At 38.3% G+C, this 26,504-nt stretch overlaps 1 protein-coding gene and 1 pseudogene across 8 annotated transcripts in view; one reads left to right on the forward strand and one right to left on the reverse strand.

Moving 5' to 3' along the window:
* The window catches only part of LOC125351882 (LIM domain containing preferred translocation partner in lipoma), a 645,466-nt gene that overhangs the window by 458,449 nt on the left and 160,513 nt on the right, over positions 1-26,504 (reverse strand). For 7 of the 8 annotated variants that reach the window (XM_048346963.1, XM_048346966.1, XM_048346970.1 and 4 more), the window contains one exon: positions 14,147-14,205. The exons of the other annotated variant lie outside the window; for it this stretch is intronic. The gene's annotated coding sequence lies outside the window, so the exon portion shown is untranslated. The remainder of the gene's footprint in view (positions 1-14,146; positions 14,206-26,504) is intronic. 8 annotated transcript variants of the gene reach the window in all.
* On the forward strand, positions 7,922-26,054 carry LOC125351883 (annotated as a pseudogene).

The raw sequence follows: 26,504 nt of genomic DNA on the forward strand, positions 1-26,504 counted from the left end.
TCCCTTTCTTTCTCTTTGTCTTCCTTTCTTCCCTCCTTGCCTCTCTGTATATCCATTGTAGTGAAAACATGTTCTCAGGGCCCCTATTTACAGAAAAGTGACTGATAAGTATAACTATGGCTGTTAGTGGGGCTAAGAAATCTGAAAAGTTTTCAAGAATGGTCAGATTTCCCAGGCAAATGTTCCTTTCAAAGAAAGGATAAAGATAGTCTTTGACTTCCATCTAATACTGACAAATCCAACTTTCTACCTATAACTCTAAAACAAAAGATTCAATATCCTTTCCTCCCTCACATATGCAAGTTTCAATTTAGTTTTTTCTTTATTCATTCCAAAATTATCTTTCACTTCCAAATTCTGAAAATCTTACAGATATCATAATCTCATTTCTCTCTTTCTATCTTTCACTCTCTTCCTCTTTCTCTCATACACACACAATACAAAAATAGACCCACATGCATATTTGTCTTTTATCCTCAATTTTTTCTCTAGAAATTATACTATTATTATTCACCTCATTCTCCTCCTTAAACACCTGGAAAGACAGAGAAAGGAAACACAGGATCTATATATAAAGCAGATACTATACTTTTATAGATCAGCTTTCCCCCTGCACTGAAATTTAAATGAAGCAGCAATATTCTGAGTATACACTTTTAAAAAATGAAAATTTCTCTGTATTTCATTTGTTTCAGAAAGAATGCAACAGTGAAGTAAAATTCATTCAAATCTTATAAAAGTGAGGCTATCATAATGAATATTAACTAATTAATTGGGCAAATAGTTTTTAAAACCCTTCAAAATAGCACTAACTACTCATACACTGGGATTTCATAGTATCACTCAAAAATTCCTGAATCCTTCTTTGGAAATCAAAAAAGAGGTTTAATTTCATTCTTCACTAAAACAGTCAAATCATTTTGATACAAAGGGCTTTTCTCCTTTATTTAGTACATACTTCTATTTGCTAAAAAGTTAAGAGTTACAAACTACTTCAACTCGGTTTTCAAATTATAGAAATTAGCCAGAAATACAGTGTTTTTTCCCTTGGCTTTACTGAAGGAATAAATCAACTAAAATGTTGCCCAAAGCATAATAATTTACTATTTGAACCTGAGGCCTTATAATTATTTTCCCAAACACTTAAGGGGATAGGTTACAACCCAATTGGTTTGGAAACTACTGTGCGGAAGTCTGAAACACTGTCAGAAGTACAACAGTTCTTCTGTAAGTCCTAGGTAATAGAATATTGAACTATTTAGAATCAGAGTATCTTGATCCAAGCCAGTGCTCCTACATAATTATTTCAGGTTAATTCAGTAGGTCACTGACTTTCTTTTTTTTTCCTCACTGCAAAATGAAGTAATAAACATACTCAGATTTATGAAAATTGAATAAGAATGTCTAAGAAATCATAAAACTGGAACATGACTCAAATGGTACAGTATTTACCTAGCACATACAAAGCCCTGCCTTTAATCCCTAATATTGAAAAAAAATTTCCTGGATGGCTGGAGGTATGACTTAAGTGGTACAGCACCCGCCTAGCAAGTCTGAGAACCTGAATTCAAAAGCTGGTACCACCAAAAAAAGAAATCTTCACATGATTAAATGTGGTGAGAACACTGCCAACCAGCAACTAATAAAATATTTAAGAGACCAGCCAAACCTATTTAACTTAAACTGAATAAAAATGTGCTACACATGTTCAGCCTATGAGTTTTAGTCTTTTCCAGGTGTTGTTATTGTAAGATAAGGAGGGAGCAGAAGAGGAAGAAAGGAAGATTCATCTGAGTGGTAATTTCTGTTTCCTAGTTCCCTGTAATCTTAAGAAGGAAACCATATTTCACATGAACTTCTGGAAGAATACTTAAAACAATAAAGTACAAACAAATTATGGTACTGATGATGAATGGCTCTAATGCAAGCTTCAAGCGATGTCTTCTGTGGGATTAGGAAAGGATTCAGAGCAATAGAAAGCATGATATTATTTCTTCTCTGTCCCTGCATTGGTAGCATTTGATGGCAGAATTGCCACTCTGCTAGGGGGCATTGAATGCTACGTGATCCCTTGGTCACTTACATACAGTGCCTTAGTCCATTTTTCATTGCTAGAATAACAGAATAACCTGAGACTGGGTAAGTTAAAGCTATGAATTTAGATGTTGATTTGGGTCATAGTTCTCTGGAGTCTGGGAAGTCCAAGAATGTAGTGCCTATATCTGATGAAGGACTTTGTGCTATGTCATCACATGATAGAAGGCAGAGTGGCACAGGAACACAAAAGAAAGCCAGCAAAGCAAGATAAGGCAAACTCATTTTTATTAACAAGTCCACTTATGAGATAACTAACTCACTCGCATGATGACAACATGGATCTATTCATTAGACCAGCTCTCACCATCTAATCATGTCTTATTAGGCCCTACCTCCCAGCATGGTTACATTGGGGATCAACTTCCCAAAACATGAATTACAGGGTACATATGCAAACCACAGCATGCCTCTCATTCCCTTATTTCTATCTTTGAATTGGCTACTTTTTTCATGGCCTCTGCTTATTTCTAGGTATAGTGATGTCCTCTGATATGGGCCATCAACAGTCTTCAAGGTAGAAGGGGGCCATCAGTCATGAGTCAGTATGACAAGTTGGAAATGAAATCAGCAGAGTTTCTGCCCCAGCTTTGACTCTATTTTAGTCTATGGCCTTGAGCAAGTCGTTTCCATTCAATGGGCCACAGCATCTTCACAGATCCAGGTGAACAGAGATTTCACAGTCCTTCTTAGTCCTACAGTTTCCAACAGTTTGCAAGTGACATCTGGGGGCAAACCAGTCACACGAACCCTGAAGAGGCTCTGACATGACCACATCCACAGTTTCTATTGTTGGGAAGGTCAGGGACTCCTTCAGAAAATAGCTGATCTAAACAGAGCCCAAGGAGCGCCATAGCAACACTGCTCACAAGCTGCCAGAGGTAGGGAGGAAAAGCAGCCAATATGCGTGCACAGCTGCCACATTGCAGAGCAGCACTCAAACCTCGTTAATATCATCTTGCTTAATACTGAGCCCCATAGATCACAAGCTATTTTTACTGTGTGCTTAACAGATTTGCGTATCATCTTCCCTGCCAGCATTTTCCCAGTCCAGTACACAAGAACTGTGCCATGAGAGAAACTTCGAGACCATAGGCCATCAAAGGTTAGCTCAGGAAAAGGAGAAAGAGAGAAACAGAAGAAATAGAGAGAAAAAAAAAAGGAAGGAAAATTCTCATTGTGAGTGAGGTTTAGCTAGGAAAAAGGAGACAATCGGGTATAAAGGCAACACTACACACACTGAAGCACTCAGATCCCACCTTCCTCAAAGACTGTTTAGAGAAGATCCTGGGAGAGTGGAGTTCTCTCTATTTTACCCACGTGACCACAGGCCTTCTCAATTTTGATCATCACTTATGTCAGTTTTCACTAGCTTCCCTAATTCAAGCCACATTCATGGATCAGTAACACATGCAGAGCCCCATATCCAGGTCATAGCCTTAAGCGTCTAGTGGCTACAAGGTACTTTTCAAAGCTTATAGGCAAAGAGTTTTTGCTAAGTTTGAATTTATAGACAACCTGTCATCTTCATGTAGGAATAGGAATTCTAGTATTTGCTTGACCAAGGTAAATACTATGAAAACACTGGCAATTAATCTAAGTAAAGGAAGAAGTAAGTTGAAAAGGATGAGCAAGAATGATGAGAGGGGTGAAACTGATGAGACACATTTTAGTCATAAACTGCTGGGTTGAATGGCTACTCCTTCGTAGAAGTACTTAAAGATAGTCTTCAAAAATACTTTAAAAAAGAAAATAAAACATCTTGGCACATCGCAGATGCACAGTGATGGCTTGCTTCTTTCCATCTCTTCATCACAGCAGCCATGTCTAGTGGTTGTCAGAGGAAAGGGCCCAGGGACTCACAGATCAGCCATCTCTATAATGTTTGGTTAGATGTAGGCCCTCACCAGTGGTGGGGATATGTGCAGATAGATTCTGTTCAAGGTATTTTCCACTTCTGAAACTCTATAAGCATTAAGTATCATATCCATTTCAAAAACAAGCAACACAGAGAGGGGAAGAAAATTGTTCAAAGACACAATCACATGCTTTTTTTGCTAAGCACTCTGTCCAGTGCACTGTGCTTGGAAACTCAGGGAAAGCAAAAAGTAGTGCTTGGATTCAGTGCTTCTATAACATGGGGAAGAGGGAATAATAATAATAAATATAAAATAAAGTGTGACTATAAAACAAATTTGAGGGCTGGGGTGTAGCTCAGTGGCAAAGTGCTTGTCTAGCAAGTGCAATTGTCCTGGGTTCAATCCCCAGTACCAAAAAAGAAAAGACAAAAAAAAAAAATTGAGCTGGATGTTACATGTTTAACTGAGACAGGAGGATCTCTTGAGCAGAAGAGTTCAAGGTGAACCTGAGCAATACAGCAAGATTACATCTTAGAAAAGAAAGAGGAGAATGCAGTAAAAAGTTCAACTAATATCTTAGATTTGTAAGAAAAGTGAGAGATGGGTAAGAATGCTAAAAGGGGTAACATTGATCAAAACATATTGCATTCATAAATTGCTTTACTTAATAGCAACCCCTTTTTACAACTATTTAAAGGAAATAAAATTTAAAACAACAAAACTAAAATTGAAGAGTTGGGATGCCTTTTCTTTGTTTGTTTGTTGAGTATTAGAGCTTGAACTGAGGGTCTGGGCCCTGTCCCTTAGTTTTTTTGTTCAAGGCTGGTTCTACCTTTACCTTTTTAGTGGTTAACTGGAGATAAGAGTCTCACAAACTTTTCTGCTCAGGCTGGCTTTAAACTGCAACCCTCAGATCTCAGCCTCCTTAGTAGCCAGAATTATAATTATGAGCCACCAGTGTCTGGCTTCCAAAATGAATGTTAAGAACAGAATCCTGAGCTAAAGGGTGGCCAGAAAGCTCTTTTTCCCTAGGAAAAGAGCTTGTCAAAAGAAAAAAGGAAAGAACATACAAAGTAGAGGGTAGTGCATTTCATAAGAGCTGGTTCTCTGCAGATAGGCCATCTGCCTCTGGGGAGATTAAATCTCTTACTATTCCCATGTTTCAGGTCACTTTAGCATTCTGTTTTATACCCTAAAGGCTAGAAGCATAACACCACTCTATAAACTCATCATCATAATACTATACGAATAATAGCAGGAAGAGTAATGAAACAGAGTAGAGACATTTGGGTCCCTGGCCTTGTTCTGTTGCCACTATTCAACTGCCAGGGTTTTGCTAAGTTACTTTTCTGACTGTGGAATAAGATCTTGCAGATTTCCAGCCAGAGTCCTTGAGGCTTCCTCACAAGTACCTTATCCAAAGCTTATGTGTTATAGATAAAGTGACTGCAGTTATCAGAAAGTGGTTTCTCTCAAATATGCATGCTCGTAATCTATGCTGTTTTCTAACACAACTCCTTCTAGATTCTACCTCAAGCAGGTTCCTTCTTACCTGGCAGAGATTTACTCCTCAATTCCCTATAGCACTCTATCAAATACCAACTCATCTTCTTTCTAAAACAACTCTAGTTCATGGTTCCAAATAAAACCTCCAAGAAGAAAGTGGTCTCCAATCTCTCACTCCCCAAATATACTACTGAGCTAGCACACTGCATTGAGTACTTTTGGCTCCGGATCAAACTCACCTTCACATACCTGCCAGCTTCCTCCTTCAACAAATTAGCAAGCTACCTTGCTTGTAAATGTTAATACTTAGCAACTGAGCTTGGTATAGAGCCTTGATTTTCTGCTATTCAGCCAGCTATCTTCTTACACATATAGTACTATCTTTGATCATTCCAATCCTAGATGTATGCAATATCCAAAAGAGACAAAATAGTTTCAAACAACTTGAAATTCATCAAACTTTTCACCAGAATGACTAAGTATGCAAAAAAGACAGACAGGAAGGAAGGAAGGAACGAGGGGAGAGGGGGAGGGAGGGAAGGGAGGGGAGGGAGGGAGGGAGGGAGGGAGGGAGGGAAGGGAGGGAGGGAGGGAGGGAGGGAGGGAGGGAGGGAGAAATGAGTAGAGGCTACAAATTAGATAAATGGTCTATCCTATGAACTAGGAAACACCAGCATCACCATTCCAATTTTTACAAGAAAGAATATGCAGTGCAGAGATTCAGTGGCTGGTCATGAGCTCACAAAGAGTCCTCAATCGAATAAAGAATTCCCAGTTCTGCTGCCTTTTACAATACTGCTTTTACCAGCGTGGTAAACTGTTGGGAGAGCCAGACTCCCAACACCTGGGCCTTGGACAGGCCAGATCCATTTTCTCTACTGTGGCAGATCAAACACGCCTGCAAAGGAAAATCCACAGTAGCTACTTACAGCAAAAAATGTTATATACACTCAACCAGGAATGTCTGAATGGAAATGAGCTAGAAAGATTTATGAGACAATACTGGGTAACTCCAGAGGCAACCCAAGGCACATATCAGATGGAATTTTTTTAATCCCTTTAAATACACAAGGACTCAGATGCCAGCATATACAGAGATGGCCCCAGCCAGACAGCAAAAGCATATTGGCACCACTGTAATTCGTCCATCCACCAATATGCTTCCCGAAAAATACCCATATGCTTTCTTTTCGCTTCCATATGCTTTTTGAGGAAGGAAACTAAAATATTTCATTAGTTTTGAGTAATTAATAATTACTTATTTCACAATAGTCACCCTCATTAAAAAATGAAAATAACTGATTAAGCTGCAGGATCCTGGCTTTCAGCTCAAGCTTATTTTTTTTTCATCTTTCCCCTCTAGGAATTGAGTAATAGAGTAAAACAGCCAGTGTGGAAATATTCACACTGTGCGGAATGAAGAGTTATCCTTTACACAGCCCAGCATTCCTCTTGACTGAGACATCGTGATTTAATAAAAAGAACATGGGCTTTGGATCAGAAACACTTGGAACCCAATTGGGTTTGACCCCCTTGTGAACAGCACTTCTGAAGAAATGAAGGGTGTTGAAAAGATAAGCCTGCAGGGTTGCTTCAACCCAGTCTTCTGTTATTCTCCAGGAGTGACTTCACAGAGTCCCCTCCTGCTATCTCAAAGCCTGGGTCCCGCATGCCCCAAGAATGCAGGCAGTGCGCCAGTCATTGTAGGCAGGTCATGGCCTGAAGTTGGTCACAAGCCTATAAGAATTCTCCCCAAGCTTTAGTGAGTATGTGAACTACCTGGGGATCTTGTTAAAATACAGATTCTTATTCAAGAGATCTAGAGTTAGGGCTTGAGATCTGCATTTCCATCTGACTCTCACGTGATATTGAAGCTGCTGGCCCTCAGAACAAACTTTTGGAAGCAAGAACATAAAAAAAATCCTCAGGAAAAGCTAGGAAATAGGAAATATAAAGAGAAGATCATTCAGACTGGAAGCATGATTCAAGTGGTAGAATACCTGCCTAGCAAACACAAAACCCTGAGTTCTGTCTCATTGTCTGTCTCATTGAGCCTAAGTTCACCTTATTCATAGATTTGGTACATGTGGACTTAAGCAAGCATAGTCAAAAATAATTATAATATGAAAGGAAAGAAACTGAAAGTTTGGGATGTGCAGGATGCCACTCAGTGGATGCAGAGGAGCACTCAGTCAGTCCTACATTATTTTGTCAGTTGTTTCAATCACGGTGTAGTCTACCATTTCCTTCATTTTGCAAAAATCTGCCTCCCAAACAGCAAATAGTGCCCAAAAAGCAGTAATTCGATGTGCTCAATTTCAGTGAAAATTTTAGATTTGTTGAAAGGCAGTGGGGTCTTTAGCAGAAATTGGGTACATTATGGGAAAAACAAATCAAACATCTGCAATGCAGTACTGAACACTATGCATCTTGAGTGGTCACAATTTTCCTCCGTGGTGCTCTTCCTGTAAGCATGCACTCGTGGACACCAAAGATGTAATGAGTTGAGCAGCACACTTCATACAGCTCAAAATAGCTTTGTCAGAAAGGTATGCTTTCCATTTTACAAACAACAAGGCTGAGATGCAAAGAAGTCAAATAACTTATCCAAGGCCATGCAGACAATAAGGTGGAGCTCCAAATATGGGTATATCTGCCCATTATTGTGAGTTAGTGCTAGACAGAAAATACCTGTACCTGTGCTGGCATGAAATTTAGCTCTCAGGAGCTCTTAACTTGTCTGAATCTTGGTAAGACAAATAACTTTCTCCTTCCTATAAGCAAGGTGAAGGTGTTGGCCCTGACAATCTGTGAGGCTGTGTCCATCTCTGACACTGATTTCCACATACACTCGCAGTGGGTCAGCAGCTCTAAGTATGAGCTTCACACATGTGGCAGTCATTATAACTTGGCAAACCCATATTCTAGCTGCTCACATCTGCATTTGTGCGGCTCTATGCATGTTCTGAAATCTATCTCTGTTAAAATTCCCAGGTTCAAATTAACAGAAGGGGGAAAAAAACCAAACAGATTCCCCATGGCATTGAAATTCCAATGCAATCAATAACTTTCAAGTTATCTGAGTATGATCAAAGCACTATGACTCTATTCCCTTTCCCCTTTATCTTACTTATCAGTACAGCTAGCTTGATAAAACTTTGAGAAGAAATAATAGAAATCAAAAGATTAGTTATGGTGCATTTATATCATTGTTTGATTATTTATTTTACCTTACAATGAAATTAAAAATTTAATATTACTGAATTATTATCTAAATGATCCAGAATGCACAATTTTGTCCTTCACCAAATGTCCACAGAGGGCAAGCTCTATCCTCCTCTGGGGCCCACTGACCACTGTCTACGATGGGTTTCCATGGTTTCTGAACTTATGCCATGGTCCCTATTCATATTTCTGGAGATAGTTACATAATCTGGAGCACATCTGGATTTAAACCCAAACTTTAGTATTTATTAGTTATAAACTTTTAGCTAAATTACACCTCTTTTCTGAGCTAGGTTACCTTTATAAGGAAAGTTGGGGAAAATAATGTTATAAGATTAAATAAAATAATGTGCCATACTAATATGCCTAATGATTAGCAAATTCTGGGTTAGAAATACATTTGCATGAAATAATCAATTAATTAGTGAAACAAACGGAAAAATAATTCAGATATTAAAAATCACTCAACTGTTTAAGATCTATAAGTGTCCAATCATGTTAAGGACTTCTGACAGAAAAAAAAAACAATGAACTGTGAGAAAAATCCAACAGAAACAGCAAATGTGTGCCAACCAAATGTCACCTCAGACTTCCCAAATAGAAAAATATTTTTTGACCACCCTGACTCTTATGTACGGCCACCAGAGTTATCTGCAAGCTCTCCTGAAATTATAGCTAATGCTCTCTGTAGTTCTTCATTTTTCAGGGATTTAACAGGCTCATTTGATTTAATCCTCATTCAAATGTTCAGTCTCTCTCTTCTCTTTCCCTCCCTCTCTATTGATTCCTCCCCCTTTCCTTTCTTTCCTCCCTATCCTCCTCTCTATCTCAAGCACACAAATAAAGACCAGCTACTTTAAGCAAGAACCTTAACAGGAATGAAGTTATTAAACTTTATGCAATTATTAAAACTTTATGCAATGAAAGAAGGCTAAAAGTTGCAAATATACTGTGGAAGCTGGAAAGATGACCATGCCAAAACAGGAAGTGGGGCTAAGTGTTGCTGCAAATTTGCTGTGAAACCTTATAATAAATCTGAGACTCACAGAAACCAGGGTCAGAGGCTGCCCTTTGACATCAGCTATCCACATACCTAGTCCCATCCAACAGATGGAGAAACGGTGGCTAAAGCCATAGCCTATTACAATTACAATTTGAGACTCAGACTCAGTCAAATTATTTCTACTCTGTTAATCTTTGGACCACATGATTCATGGTAATCATTTAGATTCAATGCTATCTATCTTATTGAGAATTACAATGTGCTTCACTGGATCTTGAAGTTCCATGAAAATATGTATGTGGTTTTGGCAAAAAATTATACCAGTTGCCTCAGTCCCAGCCTAGTCCCAAGATTAACAAGGCAGTGAGTCTTGTGTAGTCCCAGCAGCTGGAAACAAACAAATCTTGAACCAGATTTCAGTGTTGGCTATTACTCTCTTGTCCTTGAATTCCTCATCTGTGTTCTCTTCCTTAATATTCCCAACTATGTGCTGTGACGAACCATCTAGGAGCTTGTCCTCCACTTCCAGCAGTTCAGTAGAAAGGAGCAAGGTGACAGAAACAGTGATGAGATCAGAGTAAAATAACTCACAGAGGAAGGACTGCAGGGGATCTACAATTCTCCCAATAACCAGAGCAGAAGCCATCCAGAGCCCTCAGTGCCACAATCCTGTGGAACTAATGAGGAGGCTTGAAGCTGACTTATGCTATGAGGGCATTTCATATTCTTGTATATGCCTTGGAATTGGTCTTGTCTGAAAGACATTGGCCTTCAAATATTGAGAAGATAATAGATATAAATTAAAAAAAAAAAACTTCTCAAAAAAAAAAAAAAAAACTTCTCACCTAAAACATACATATAACTATGGAGTCAAAAGGAATTTTAGCCTGGAATTGATTAGCAACATTTCAGACCTATTAGGTTCCCCTCTTCACCTCAGACTCCCCATCTCTAATATAGCAAATTTAGTGAAATTGATAACTTTAATAATAAAGATTATTCTTTCATATCAAATACTAAGAGAATTTTCTGATTATCTTACAACTATCATGAGAATTGGCTTGAAGTAAATTGATTCTTAAACTCCCCTCTTGCCTCCTTCTTATAAATCTAGTGCTTTACCATGGGAAAGTCAAATAACAGAAGAGCAATCTCCTCTTCTTAATAGTTAATAATAGTAAGTGATATTACCAAATCTTCTGAACATGAAACTTGGAGCAATGTCATAAAATAGGAAAATATAGATTTTTTTTAACTGTCTGACTTGAAATTTCATGTCATCAGGGTTAGGAGATAAGTAGGATATATAAATTCTCAATCATGGGACATGTGTAATCCAAATCACCAACTGCTCTTCTTTAAGCAAAAGCTAAATTTTCACACAGACTCTGTACTGGAGTCATGGCAATTTGGCATGTAACACATTGTTGTACTCTCCCAGAACAAGGAGGTTCTATCCATCTAACCTCCTAGTGAAATCATGTATAACAATGCTTGCTCTGCTCTGCTCTCTCTCTCTCTTCCTCCCTCCCTCCCTCTCTGTCTCTGTTTTAGAAAACAGTACCTGATTGATTTTATGTGAGGTAGACCAAGGCAGTTTCCCCCCGATTATATCAAACAATCTATTCTGGAGATATAGACAATTCCTTGAGAATTAATTGAGTGTTATTTATCCTTGTTAATGAATTGCCCCATAGAAAACAGGACTAATCAACGTTCTACAGGAGGCCAGAAGCCTGTTCTTGTTCTAGTACAGATTCTGACTATTAAAGAACATGAGGCATCAGCTTTAAATAGTAAACAGGGTATACCATTTCAGATTCCATGAAGTACAGCTTTAAATAGATCTGGTTTGGAAATGCGACAGAGAACACACCACAGTTGGTGGATCAACGTTGAAAGCAAAGAAAAAACAATGATTATACTCATTAAGTGGGTACCTGTTGACACATCTACTGTCAAGTCTAATTATTTACTTAAATTGCTATTCATTTTTCATTATTGCCACTAATACCAATTATTTACCACAGTTATTTTAAATTTCTACCTCAAGCCCAGAGAATATTTACTTATCTACTTTTCAGACATTGAGTAGTTTATATCTTTCTGAACAGCCCCCTCTACCAAAAGACAGAGATTAAATTCAGATAGGTAGAAAGGGATAATATTTCTCAACAGAAATTTTTGTGGCTTTTCAATGCTTGATTAAATCAACTCTTATTTGTTCCAAGGTGGATTTCAGTAGGATACAGACACAGTTAACTATTTCTTAAGGCTATTGAGTCTTGGAAAAGGATAATATACTAAAGTTTCTAAATGAACAAGTAATATCTCTATTTTCAAAAGCTTCCAAAACCAATAATAGGAGATGCCTATCTTTTCTAATTCTTTTCTGATCTCTTTAACCATAAAAAATGAATATACTAAAAAGGAGCTTTTGCAAGGACATTTTATGGAACATAATGAAAATAAAAGATGGGGGAAAGTACTGTTCTTTTTTTCTCTCTCTTAATAATGTTTTCATATTTGTTAATGAGAAAAAAAAATCTAGCCAGGCATATTCCAGCTACTTCTGACAGTGAGGAAAACCCTCAGTCCTAGGCTAGTGTGGGCAAAGTTAGCAAGATTCTATCTCAAGAATAAAATGAAAACAAAGGTCGGTGGCATAGCTCAAGTGATAGCTCTCAGGTACTAGGGTTTACTCCCCAGTGTTTGAGAGAGAGAGAGAGAGACAGACAGACAGACAGACAGACACAGAGAGAAATGAGGAAAAAATCTAAATAGTTCAAGTACAATTTCTAGCTTAATTAACCCATATGTCACCCACTTGCTTATTCGTAGCATGTTCTTATTTAGTATATTTGACAAATACTAGCTGAAAAATCACATTAGCCTAACAATTTCCACTCAATTCTAAATTACTTACTGCTATGAATATGAAAAGTACCAACTAAATTCAGTTAACCCAAAGGTACATGTAACAAACATCATGTTTTATAGAACATGAACTGTTCTACATGTTTTGCAAAACTATTTCATAGAAATAGTATATACTGTAAAAATTTATGAAATATCCATAGAACAAACATTTATAGTACTCTAAAGGATAATATCAAATCTTGTACAAAGTTTTGTTCTACAAAGCCTTTAGTTAAGAGCATCATATTAACTCTCACTTCTTTTTTATTAAGACTTCTGAAAGATTACAGAGTACAATAGGGCTCAATAGGCGTACCAATAATAACAGGTTAGCTGCATGAGAAGGATCACATTGTGAATTTTGCAACTGTGATTATTCTTTAATTTTCTCTCCAATTGACCTCCATCTTCTTGGTAAACTCAAGTTGAATATACTTCTTTGTCAAGACCTTTGTACTAGTCTCCCAGGAGAAAGGCATGCAGATACAATAGATTCTGGGTTTCAAAAGACTCTGACTCACTTTTTATCTTCTTGGGATTTTCTTTTTCATTCAAAGCTTGAATTATATTTTTTAATGATTTCCAAGACAGATAAGACACAGTGATTAATCCTACTAGTATTCCTTGGTACCTTCAGAGACCTGAGGAGAGAGAGCTGAGGAATCAAAGTAGAAAGTCCTACTGGCACATACTAGCTGATGACTCAATAAAACAATGGATGAGCAGGCACTGATGGCTCACACCTCTAATCCTTGCCACTCAGAAAACTGAAATCTGAGGATGGAGTTTCCAAGTCAACTCAGGCAGAAAAATCCACAAGTCTCTCTTATCACCAATTAACGAGCAAAAATCTGGAAATGGAGGTACAGTAAAGTGGTAGAATGCCAGCCTTGAACAAAAAAGACAAGGAAGAGCTCAAGCCCCTGAGTTCAAGCCCCAAACAAAAAAGACAAAGGAAGGGGAGGAAAGGGAAGGGAAGAGGAGGAGGGAAGGGAAGAGGAGAAGAGAAGGGAAGGGAAGGGAAGGAAAGGGGAGGGGAGGGGAGAGGAGGGGAGGGGAGGGGAGGGGAGGGGAGGGGGAGGTAAAGGAAAGGAAGGGAAGGGAAGGGAAGGGGGAGGTAAGGGAAGAGGGGGGAGAGGTAAGGAAAAGGAGGGCAGGGGAGGGAGGGGAGAGAGGGAGGGGGAGGTAAGGGAAAGGAGGGGAGGGAAGGGAGGAGAGAGAGGGAGGGAGGGAGGGGGGAGGGAAGAGGGAAAGAGAGAGGAATGAAGGAAGGAGAACATCCTACTCTATAACATGTAATGTATGCTAAAGTAGTCATTCAATGTGACTCCACCACATTGTAGACCCTTTTGGTGTTAAATTTTAAGAAGTAGAAATTAAAATGGGAAATTAAGTCAAAAAGACATAAATGAAGGGCATGTAACTGTGTTGAGCATTTTTCAGGTTTCGATGCTCACAAAATACCATTGTACGTATAATTCTGGGGGTAAACCCAGCTGTAAACACGATTGACTGCAGCAACAAAACAAGGTTCTCTTACCTTTGATAGCTGACTCCCGGACAGTGGGCACAAGGTTCAGCCAATATAAATGCTAGTATCTGCAAGTGAAATGAGTAAAAGTTACTCTTGGAAACTAAGCCTATTTTTATTCATTAATATCTATAACCTTCTATTTCTACATAGTGATTTTGTGCTTTGTAAAGCATTTCCATATTCATTATTTCATTTCATCCCTCAGCAACCCAATGAAGAAGCAGGAAGAGATTATGCTATTCGAGCTCTCAGAGGGACAGAAAGGAAAAGAAAGAACTAACATATCTCTCGTGATTACCCTCACAAACATGCCATATCAACTGCTCATTACTGTCCTCATTTTACGGATGTGGAAGCTATTCAGAAATGTGAATAACTTGCACAAAACTAAACAGCACAATACATGACAGATCACGAGTTTGAAAGCAAAGCCTCAGCCACTGGTGCTGGGATTGTCCACCTTAGTGTCTTCTAGATTATCAGGCTGGAAAAAAAAATAACTTGTGGAAGTGGCCCTCCATATTTGGTGAAGAATGGGCTGGGGATATGGCCTAGTGGCAAGCGAGCTTGCCTCGTATACATGAGGCCCTGGGTTCGATTCCCCAGCACCACATATACAGAAAACAGCCAGAAGTGGCGCTGTGGCTCAAGTGGCAAAAGGAAGCCAGGGACAGTGCTCAGGCCCTGAGTCCAAGGCCCAGGACTGGCCCTCCCCCCGCAAAAAAAAAAAGATTTGGTGAAGAACAACAAAGCAAAACCAGATAGGTGACAGATAGCAGGAAGCAGTCATTCCATTGCCTGGGGCAAGTCATTTAATCTCTCTGATGGCCAATTTCCTCATGTGCAAGTGAGGATTCTAATACAACACAGCCAAATTGTCCTGATTCAAACTGTCAGTGAAATTTTCTAGTATTTCATGTAGAGAGAGGGAGTAGGGGTTTACAAAATGATACTATGTCTGCCTAAGAGCTCATGCTTCTATGATCAAAAGCTGTAACAAGTACACATCAGTGGAGAATTTATCTAGATTGTCTAGGTATGTCTGGGTTCAGCACTGTACTTTTAAAACAAAACAATATTTATCAATGTCTATATCACCCAATGTCCCCTACCAACTGACACACTAAGAATTCTTATTCTAAAAGACAAAGCATCAAAAACTTTTTTTAAAATCATAGGCAGTACCAGTGCTTCATGCCAGCAATCCCAGATAATTGTGAGGCTGAACTCTAAGGGTCCAGATTCAGAACAAACAAACAAAAAGTCTCCAAGATTCTGTATCTCTAATTAGCCACCCAAAAGGTAGGAGTAGAGCTGTGGCTCAAGTGGCAGTGCCAGCCCTACACTAAAAGCTAAGGGACAGAACCCAGGCCCTAAGTTCAAGCCCCAGTTCTAGAAAAAATAATAATAAATAAATAAAAATAAAAATTAAGCGCCACTCATCTTTCCAAAAGTTAAGAGTCGCTGTTTTAAGTGAAAAACTTAATGTTGAAATCACACATCATATTAAAGTTTGTGCCTATAATTGGGCCTTGAATTCAGAAAGATAGAGCAAAGTTCCAACAGAACCATAAGAACAAAGAGAAATTGTAAACATTGGATAGATGACAGATTTATTGAAAGTATAAAACCTCTGGGAAGTTTTATCAAAATCCAATTTTCATAAAGAAGTCAAGTCAGATTAAGAAAAGAACATAGTTAAAAAGATACGATGTAAGAAACCGGTTATCCTACCACAAAGCCTTAATGAACTTTTGACACTATATTGTATTGTATAGTTTAGAGAATATTTATATATCATTATACCTCAAATCATCATTACTATAACTCCAATGAGACTTTATTGCTACAGTTTTACCAATACAGATAGCAGACTTTAAAGATTACAAGATTAACTTGAAGCAGATTTTTTTAAATCCTTGTACTTTGATATAAAAACCTATATTTACACTTTTTCTATATGTGTAGCTTCTTTGTTAGAATTTGCTTTTTGGAGAGAATAACTTAATAATTTCAAGGACAGAACAAATATATACATAACCTATAAAAATCCAATTGCCAAAATGCTGAAACACATTTAATTTCAGATTTTTTCTCACTGACAAGTGAAAAGAGAGTGAGATGAGTTCATATCTAAAATCTGAACAGGTGAAAGATTATTTAGCAGAGACAGAAGGCGGGTTTGACACTGAGTTACCATGAACACTTTCTCAAATCCCTCAGGTAAAGCTTCACAATTGCAAAGTCTTTAGTCAAAATCTTGAGCTGGGAATGTGGCCTAGTGGCAAGAGTGCTTGCCTCATATACATGAAGTCCTGGGTTCGATTCCCAAGCACCACATATATAGAAAACAGCCAGAAGTGGTACTGTGGCTCAAGTGGCAGAGTGCTAGCCTTGAGCAAAAAGAAGCCAGGGACAGTGCTCAGGCCCTGAGTCCAAGGCCCAGGACTGGCAAAAAAAAAAAAGGTCTTGAAACACAAGCCATAAAAATCAGTGGCTTCACCAATTTTCTTACAGAGTTCTTCATCAATCAATAAGGATGATCATAGGCAGTTAACACCCATAACCATGCAGTTCACCACTTGAAAACAGATGGGTAACTATTATCTCCCGTGTGTTTTGTAATAAAATGAAGTTCACCATAATCCATGAAGACATAGGGGAGCATAACAAATTCCATACCAGCCAGATAAATCCCACGTAGCCAAGCCAGTTATCCTTGGCACCTCTGTGTATTTTAGGACTATTCACCCAGAAGAGAATCTGCTATGGCTCCTTTGTCGAGTTATCCTTCCTCTCCCAAGACAAGCATTCGCACCAATAGCAGCTACTTCAGTCAAAAACAATCTGTGCAATCAAATTCAATCTAGAAAAACTTCAATTTATTAAGCAAGACTCTGTAAAGCTATTTCAAACTATTATAGGATGATTAATCATTTCTGCAGTTTTTGAAAGAAAAAACCAAGACAATCCATGTAGCCAAGGGGTAGAAGGAAGATAAAGACATGAAAAATGTTAAGGAATAAGAAAAAGAATCAGAAAAATAGAGAACGAATTTAGGAAGTAGAGAGTGCGGAGGGACCAGTTTTCAACAAGTTTCTCATCTATGAGAAAAATATGTTGTCTGAACTTTGTGCAAATCTTGTCTAAATGTCATGTAATAACAGGAATTCTTAGGGTAAGACTGTTTAAACTGTATAATGTTGTAATTGTAAGCATATACATCTGACCCCAGAAGCAACTGAAATGTTATATTAAGACAAAGGCTTCATTAGTTGGGAAATATCAAATGTCCTCCACTCCAAACATCAAATCACACAAGAATGTTGTTTTATTTATTTATTTATTTATTTTGCTTTTCTGTGTTTTTGTTTTGGTTTGGTGTCAGTACAGGGGCTTGAACTCAGAGTCAGCAACCCCCCTGTCCCTTAGCTTTTCATTCAAAGCAAGTAGTTAGCCACAGCTCCACTTTCAAAAATGTTTTTTAATACATTCTCTCACCCACCACCCTAAAATGTTTCTTAAGAATAAAACATTCCATAGCTTATGAATGATTTGGTTGTCTCATTAAAGTAATGTTTGTCAGTATTTAATTGCTTCCCTCCCTGATTTTAATTTCCTTACCTGTCAGCATCAATCAGAGACACTGAAATCATCTGACATACTGGCTGATTGTGTTGAAATTAATCAGATTTTTAAAAAGTAAATTGCTTTGGCCTAAAGGTGATGCAAAACTTCTTAATGTGATATTTCTAAGTGTTCTATCAATGCAACCTATAATCTAGAAATTAAATGTAAGACGTTAAGAATCCTGAGTAGAAATATAAGTTGCTTCCAAACCTTCAGTATCGAACCTTACACAAATTCAATACTTTTTTTGTTTAAGTCAAGTGCTCACTGACAACATATACTTTGGAGAAGAGTAAGATGTGTGATTACCTTGGAAACTTTGGGGATAGGTAAGAATCAATTAAGGTAAACACCTTGTGTAAACTGGCTGATAATCTGGTCATTCAATAGTTACTTTATATTGGTAATTGTTATCAGCTGTATACATGTGCTTTCATGCAGATAAATGATTTTATTCTTTGTTGAAACCCAGTGAGGTGCAAATGGTGATATTATTAGTAACAGGAGCCAAGTTCTAGTTTGGAGAGAGACAAATCTAAAGCACAGAGCAATAAAGACATTGATGATGGGCAGGCCTGGTCTTATGAGAAAGAAAACCAGACAATACAGCATGATCACGTCAGAAAAGAAGAAGAAACGAATTGCAAATCCTCCATAAATAATTATTCAGTGCTAATTCTCCCGCTAATATCCATCAGAAACAGTACTTAAGGCACTCGTGCAGGAAACCATCAAGCACTAAAGTCTATTACAAGAAGCCAATTAAATGATAAATAGAGAAATACATTGTAATTGTGTCCTAGCATCATGAGTTTATTTTTATGCATTCATGTTGCTATTCCTACTTGAAATATATAAATATGCATAAATGCAATAAGTGGGTCCCAAAGTGAGCTCCTAATACCAATGCCATGCCTCTCTGAGCTACTCTGCAGGAAATACATAAATATGCATCAGTGTAATAATTGGGTCCCAACATGAACTCAGAATATCAGAAGCCCCTCTCTTTCAGTTACTCCACTGATCCTGAAGCTCCTACATGGAATGCAGAAGAGTAGAAACTGTTGAATGGGTGCACTGGTGGGGGAATTTGAGGATAACAATGTAATATGGACATTGGTTCCTGCATAAAGAGCTTTACAACCAAGTATAACCAAACACTAATATGGGACACATGTTTCTTATACAATGTGAATTCCTATACAATCATAACTGTCTCCCATGATATGAAGCTTTCCAGGTCCAAAAATAGTTTGAGGAAGTAGACTGTCTTAAGACTACAATAATATACTACTAAATTTGCCACATTGTACTATCACTTTTAGTTGATCTTGCATCTTTAAGAGAGGTGCCTTAACAAATCAGAGCCCTAAACCCAGCATCTGTGCTTTGTAGGTATTACAGGACGAAAAAGTGAGGGAAAGGAGAGATGAAGGAAGGGGGAAGTGAGAGAGGGAGGAATAGGAAAGAGAGATGAAGATGGAGATCAGAGAGGAGGAGGAAGAAGAGGAGAAGAAGGAGAAAGGTGATGATGGAGGAAGGCAGAAAAGGAAGGAAGGAGGGAGACCAAGGGGAAAGGAAATCGAGAGAGGGGAAGGAGGGAGGGAGGGAGGGAGGGAGAGAGGGAGGGAGGGAGGGAGAGAGGGAGGGAGGGAGGGAGGGAGGGAGGGAGGGAGGGAGTGGAGGGGAGGGAGGGGAGGGAGGGGATGGGAAGGGAAGGAGGGAGGGAGGGAGGGAGGGAGGGAGTGGAGGGGAGGGAGGGAGTGGAGGGGAGGGAGGGGATGGGAAGGGAAGGAGGGAGGGAGGGTGTGGAGGGGAGAGAGGGAGGGAGGGAGGGAGGGAGGGAGGGAGGGAGAGAAGGAGGGAGGGAGGGAGAGAAGGAGGGAGAGAAGGAAGTTTTCTGGATTAAAGAATCCTAGTTCAATGCAGGGGCTAAGTAAATGTTTATTCATTGAAGTTAATTATGCATTTAATTTTTTTTAATGTACTGAACAACTAAGTGCTTCTAAATGCTACTGAGTATTTAGTGAGGGTGCATTGAAGAATGAAATACTCCGCAATGAGGCAGATGCCATTAACCTTTTAGAAGAAATGTTTCATACAGGAACACTACTAATGAGAAGTTGAGAAAATTCACGTAAAGGAAATCATATTTGTCAATAAAACCATGTTAAGTTCTAGATACAAAGAAGAAGCAGAAATAAGTCTGAAGATGAGATGAGAATTTTCAAATTTAAAATTGTTAATAAAATCCAGAGAGGTAGAGAGGGGTAGAAGAAAAGGAAGAAGTAACTCTTGAAATAATGAATATATGAATATATCCACACATACATGGACGTATACACACATATATAGATACACACATATATCGAACACACACACACACACACACACACACACGGAATCATTGAATAGAAAAAAACAAAAGTATTAAATATCAAGAGAGGTAGGGTAGCCCTTGCACATAATCCCGGCACTTGAGAGGCAAAAATTTTAAATTCCTAGCTACCTTAGGCTGCATAATAAGTTCAAAACCAGTTCAAATTGCAAAGCAAGAACCTGTCCCTAAAAAAGAATAGTAATAAAATTATTATGTAAATATGTATAATACAGTGGTTGCCAGGGTTGGATTTTCAGACCCTGAGTATAAGAAATGAGGAGGTGTATGTCAAAAAATATAAAGTAACAAATACTTAGGGTAAACAAGTCAAAAGTCTAATGTACAATGTGAGGTCTACGGTTAATCATGTAATGTTATATTCAGAATTTATGCTTTTATTATATTAGATGGCATGATAGAAATCTACAAAGTAGCCAAGCGCAGGTGGCTCATGCCTGTAATCCTAGCTACTTAGAGGAGGGTGAGGTCTGAAAGGCCTTGAAACTCCTATCTCCAACTGGAAGAGGCACTGTGACTCAAGTGGTAGAGTGATAGCCTTGAGCAAAAAGGAACCCAGAGACAGCTCCCAGGCCCAGAGTAAGTAAGTAAAGGCCCAGGACTGGCAAAAATAATTAAAAAATAGGAACTATACAATTTGAGTACCCAAGGCTGCCTATAAGAAGAAACAGATGGAGTTATTATATGTAACTCTAAATCTGAGGACAAGCTATATGTGTCATATTGTACTTTTCCAAAATATTCAGCAGTAGAAATATTAAGGCTGAAATAATAGAAAATTCCATCTCAGACCAATACAATGGACAACTTTTAATAATGAAGCTGTCCAGCACTAAAACACACTACCTTCACAAATAAGATAGTGGTACTCAAGTAGCAGCCAAATAGCCATCTCTTGGGGAAGGTATCCTGGCCATAGGAGAGAGTGCAGCAAAAATGGGCATTGCAATTCTGTATTTCAGAGTTTCAGAAGCCAAAAGTTAGAGAATATCAGTAGCTCAATTCTTTGGTTACAATTTTAAAGGATGTTCTCTAAAGAAAAGGTTGTGGGGGGAGAGGGGCTGCCATTCACCACATCCATAGAACTCCTGTGATTAACTAAGCATGGGAGAGCTCAGTGCCTTTCCTTTATTTTTTTCAAATGACCAAAGCATTATAGTGTTCTGAAATCACAGGAGGAGATAGAAAACACATTTGATAGAGTTAAATCAGCTACCGCTTGGCAATGTAAAATGTCAGTCAAGTCACAGGACAGGAAAGGTGGTAATTCGCAAGGGTAACCTGAGGTTAAGTCAGATCACTTAGGAAAGACAAGGAAGAAGAATCAGGGAGAAGTTAATGAAGAAAGTGTAGTTCTAAATGTTCACAGGTGGGGAGGAAAGCAGCTGAATTTTGAGTGAGAAAGAGGAGGGGAAAAAAAAAAAGAAAGAAAAAAGCTCCTGCACAAGAATGTCTAACTCATTTTAAAATGAGAGAACAGTATGTTAGGGAGTCTGCAAGCCTCATTTCACACTTTAATAATTGTTCATAGGTGCTCACGCACAGCAGAAAAGGACAACCCCCAAGGCCCCGAAAAGCCACCCTAAAACAAAATTGGACTGTTAAAGGAAACATGTGATACTTGGGTTATTTCTACTGCCTTTCTTAATACAAAATTTCACAATCTGATTAATTATTACTAAAGAAAACAGAAAATATTCCCCATAATTGAAAGGAAGAATAAAAGAAATAAAAAGAATTTTTTTAGTAAGAATCTACTCTCGCAGAAGAAAGAAAAGGAAGAAAAGGAGAATGAGAAAGCAAAAGATAGTGAGAAGATGCTGAATCCTATAACCCCAAAGAAAAGTTACATAGCTGCAGTGACAGAAATACGAATTAGATACACTGATTTGATCATTATACAATGGTACCCAAGTATCACTCTGTACACCATAAATCTGTGCATTTATTATATATCAAAAATAAAATAAGTCAGATAGGGGCTATAGCTCAAAGTTAGAGTACTGCCCTGACATTGAGAAGGCCCTGTATTCCATACCCAGCATTGCAAAATAAAATAATATAAGCAAAGAGCTTCGATTCTATCAGTGGATCTTCATGTTTGACCCACAAACACACAGGAGCTCCCAAGATCCTTTCACGAAGTTGAAGTTTATTTCCACAATAAAACTAAGATGCAATGAACATTTCATACTATGTTGGCAGTCATTTCTTACTATGTTGACCGTTACTTACACAGATGATACAAAAATAAGAGTGGGTAGAAATATTGGAGTTTACCAGGAACCAAAGCAGTAGCATCATGTTTTTTCACTATAGAGCAAACACAGTAAAACTGGGTAGGGAGCCACTCACATAGGACTGTCTTTAACAGTTTACAAAATAGAGTATTATGAAATTGTAATCCTGAGTACATGTCTGTCTTATCTCTGTGCGAAGAAATAAAGAATCTCATGAAGGGCCTTTGCCAATCCAGCTACATAGCTTTATTTCTAAGAAATACATCTACGTGATTGACTTGAGAGATGCTCACCGACCACTCTTGCCAGGAAACTGACCAACAATGGTTTTGATGTATGGATGCCCCTCCCATAGCTTTTTCAACTCAAGGCTGGAACTCTACTATTTGAGCCATATCTCTACTTCTAGATTATTGGTAGTTAACTGGAGGCTAAGAATCTCACAAATTATGGGTGCCAGTGGCTCGGGCCTATAATCCTATCTACCTCTGTGGCTCAAGTAGTAAAGTGCTCAAGGACAACACGCAGGCCCTGAGTTCAAGGCTCAGGACCAGTGGAGAGGAGAAGAGAGGGGAGGAGAGGAGAGGGGAGGGGAGGGGAAGGGAGGGGAGAGGAGAGGGGAGAGGAGGGGAGAGGAGAGGAGGGGAAAGGGAAAGGGAGGGGCGAGAGGAGAGCAGAGGGGAGCAGAGGAAGAAAGAGAGAGAAGAATCTCACAGACTTACCTGCTCGGGCTTCAAAATGGGATCCTCAGATCTCAGCCTCCTGAGTAGCAGGGGTTACAGGCATGAGTCATGAGCATGGAATTAAGACGATTTTTTTTTAATATGAAATAAAATGTGTCAAGGTTTGGAAGATCTGAATAACTCACAGGAGGAAACCCAAAGGGATTGAATCAGTGATATGACCAGTGAATATCAATAGAAAAAAGTATAAAAATCTTATTAATAAGATTTCAGATTCCACATTGAAACTGACCTTTAAAATACTACCAAGTCTTAGTAATTGTCACAATGGTCAGGTTTGTTTCAATGCCAAATAAGAAAATCCATAATCATATCTTTTTTTCTCTCTTCTCTCTAGGTAGCTATGTAAAACTAGAATTTCTTTGTAAACTTGAATCAAAAAATGTATCACAACAAATTAAATATAGAATCCAGATACAATCTCAGTAATTGTGTGTGTATGCATGTGCACACATATGTACACTACTATCAGGGCATAAACTTAGTTTCAAGCTCTAACTCAGCTTTGTCCTCTCACAGTTGGCACTCCACCACTTTAACCACACCTCCAATCTGACCTTTGTTGGTTATTAAAGATGAAGAATCTCTGACTATTCTGCCTAAGCTGACTTCAAATCTTGATCAATCACATCTCCACTTCCTAAGTAGCTAGGATTACAGACATGAGTCACTGTCACCCAGCTCACTAATACTTTTTTCACACACTTGTATTATCATACAGGTATTGTGCAGGTATGTTTTATTTTCAATTTCTCCAGAGCTTCAACCACTGGAATAGATGAAATTTAGGCTCCTTCTCTGCCTAATGTTTTTAGAACAATAGGAAAGATAAACAGAGACATAGACTTACTTTCAGATCTTGATACCTGTTCAGAATAATTGCTACTTCAAGAAGCTTCTGTAGGGCTGGGGATATGGCCTAGTGGCAAGAGCGCTTGCCTCATATACATGAGGCCCTGGGTCCGATTCCCCAGCACCACATATACAGAAAACGGCCAGAAGTGGCGCTGTGGCTCAAGTGGCAGAGTGCTAGCCTTGAGCAAAAGGAAGCCAGGGACAGTGCTCAGGCCCTGAGTCCAAGGCCCAGGACTGGCCAAAAAAAAAAAAAAAAAAAAGCTTCTGTAAACACCAAAATACCTGCATGGCATCACATCAGAGTAGACATTTTTACCACGGGTTGGTACAAATGTAATCCACTGTGTGTTTGTGTAGCATCTCCTTGTTAACAAAGCATTGGATCAGAATTAAGCCTCCATTACCTCTCAGGGTATATGCTTGGACAAGATATAAAATATCCCAGAGCCTCCTTCTTTAATGTAAAAGCAATGACAATGTACCCTACTTTATAAGAAACTGTGTAGATTCAGTGTAATCTTCCATTAAAACATTTATCATACCCATCATCTGGCATATAAGAAGCAGTCACTAAATCTAACCCAATGTTATTAATACTAAGATGTTCCTTACCCCCCCCCCACAAAAAGATGCTTGTTTACAGGTTCACAAAAGAGATAAGGTCAGTCTAACCTAAAGTTATGAGAAACTCAAAATGTATGCCAAATGTATATAAATTCGGTTAGATGACAAAAGACAAACCTATCACACTGTACAATTAATATATACAAATGTTTAAAAAAGAAAAACTGAATGTCTATGGTTCATTTAATTTAATTGTGGCTACTCAGAAGGTTGAGACCCATCCAGAGAATGGAGATCCAAAAGTGGCCAGGGTAGAAAAGTCCATGAGACTCTATCTCCAAAATAAACATCAAAAACTAGAATTGGAGGGACAACTCAAATGATAGAGTACCAGCTGAGCAGGCAAACAAGTGTAAACATCCTGAGTTCAAAACCCAGTATTACTAAAACAAAAACAAAATAAATGAAAAACCTCAATTTAAAAATAAGCCAAATAAAAAGAAAAGAAAGAGAAGCAGCATTTATGTGTAAGTTCTGGTTTCTCCGATCAAGAACCAAAAAATCAATCCTTGATTAGGAATGAAATCGCAGGACCAATAATGACCCAGTAAGTACATAAGTTGCTCAACTTGATGTGATCAAAGGAGCAAGCAGTTCAAACCCAATGTCATTCTCAGTGCTGTGTTACCAGGATGGAGAATGAAAAGGAAGTCAGAATTCAACCCAGTTTTCTGACTACAGACTGAATTTTTCTTTTTCCTTTGTTTTGGGGGGGAAAAAAGTGATGTGCCTTATACCTTTTCATTCATTTAAATTCCAGAAGGAATTAGGTTGAGAAAAATAATCATGTCTGTCAACCTGAGGTCAGAGCAAAACAAAAAAAAAAAAAAAAAGAAGTCCTAGGATTGCTAAGAATAAATAAACAGTAAAGAGAAGAGAGGAGCCCCATGATAAATTTCTTCAAATTAGAAATGTAATCCTGGTAGTGATATGACTGGCCAGGGAAAAGCGGGCCTCTTTTCTTCCCTGGCTGTCTGAAGGTCTGTCACCCTCATGAATGACACAGTAAGTATCCAGACCAGGAAGTTCATGACCAACCGGCTACTTCAGAGGAAGCAGATGGTTGTAGATGTCCTTCACCCTGGAAAAGCAACAGTACCTAAGACAGAAATTCGGGAAAAACTTGCCAAAATGTACAAGACCACACCTGATGTCATCTTTGTATTTGGATTCAGAACCCATTTTGGTGGTGGCAAGACAACTGGCTTTGGCATGATTTATGGTTCCTTGGATTATGCAAAAAAAAGAACCGAGCCCAAACACAGACTTGCACAACATGGCCTGTATGAAAAGAAAAAGACGTCAAGGTAACAGTGGAAAGAACACAAAAACATAATGAAGAAAGTCAGAGGAACTGCAAAGGCCAATGTTGGGGCTGGCAAAAAGCCAAAGGAATAAAGATCCTGCAATGACTTGACCTGTGGTATTGATGAATTTTTCGCAAAGGGATTAATAAACTGTATAAATCTTAAAAAAAAAAAAAAAGAAATGTAATCCTGAGGAAGGCATATACACACTTACATACAATTTCTTTATAAATATATTTTAAAGTATTCATTAAACTATATTAGTGAGGCCCACATTTACTTGTAACGGGAAAAGCATGAAACTCACTGTGTTTCCCTTTACTTCATCAATGTTAAGTATAATCACTTCAAGGAGCACAATCCTAATAAGATTTTAACTGCTGATTTAATAGAATGATGTAAGTTATACTTCTAGAATGATGTATAGAAATGATCATGCCCCTTAACAGCACTTGGATCTTCAATCAGGAAATTCAATTTTAGCTGCAAAACTATGTTTTGGCAAAAGTGCAATTGAACTCAGTGTACTTGTCACATTTCTAAATATACTCTGGTCACCATGACAAC

This window comes from Perognathus longimembris, chromosome 5 (assembly GCF_023159225.1).
Source record: "Perognathus longimembris pacificus isolate PPM17 chromosome 5, ASM2315922v1, whole genome shotgun sequence".
NCBI classification, from domain to species: domain Eukaryota; kingdom Metazoa; phylum Chordata; class Mammalia; order Rodentia; family Heteromyidae; genus Perognathus; species Perognathus longimembris.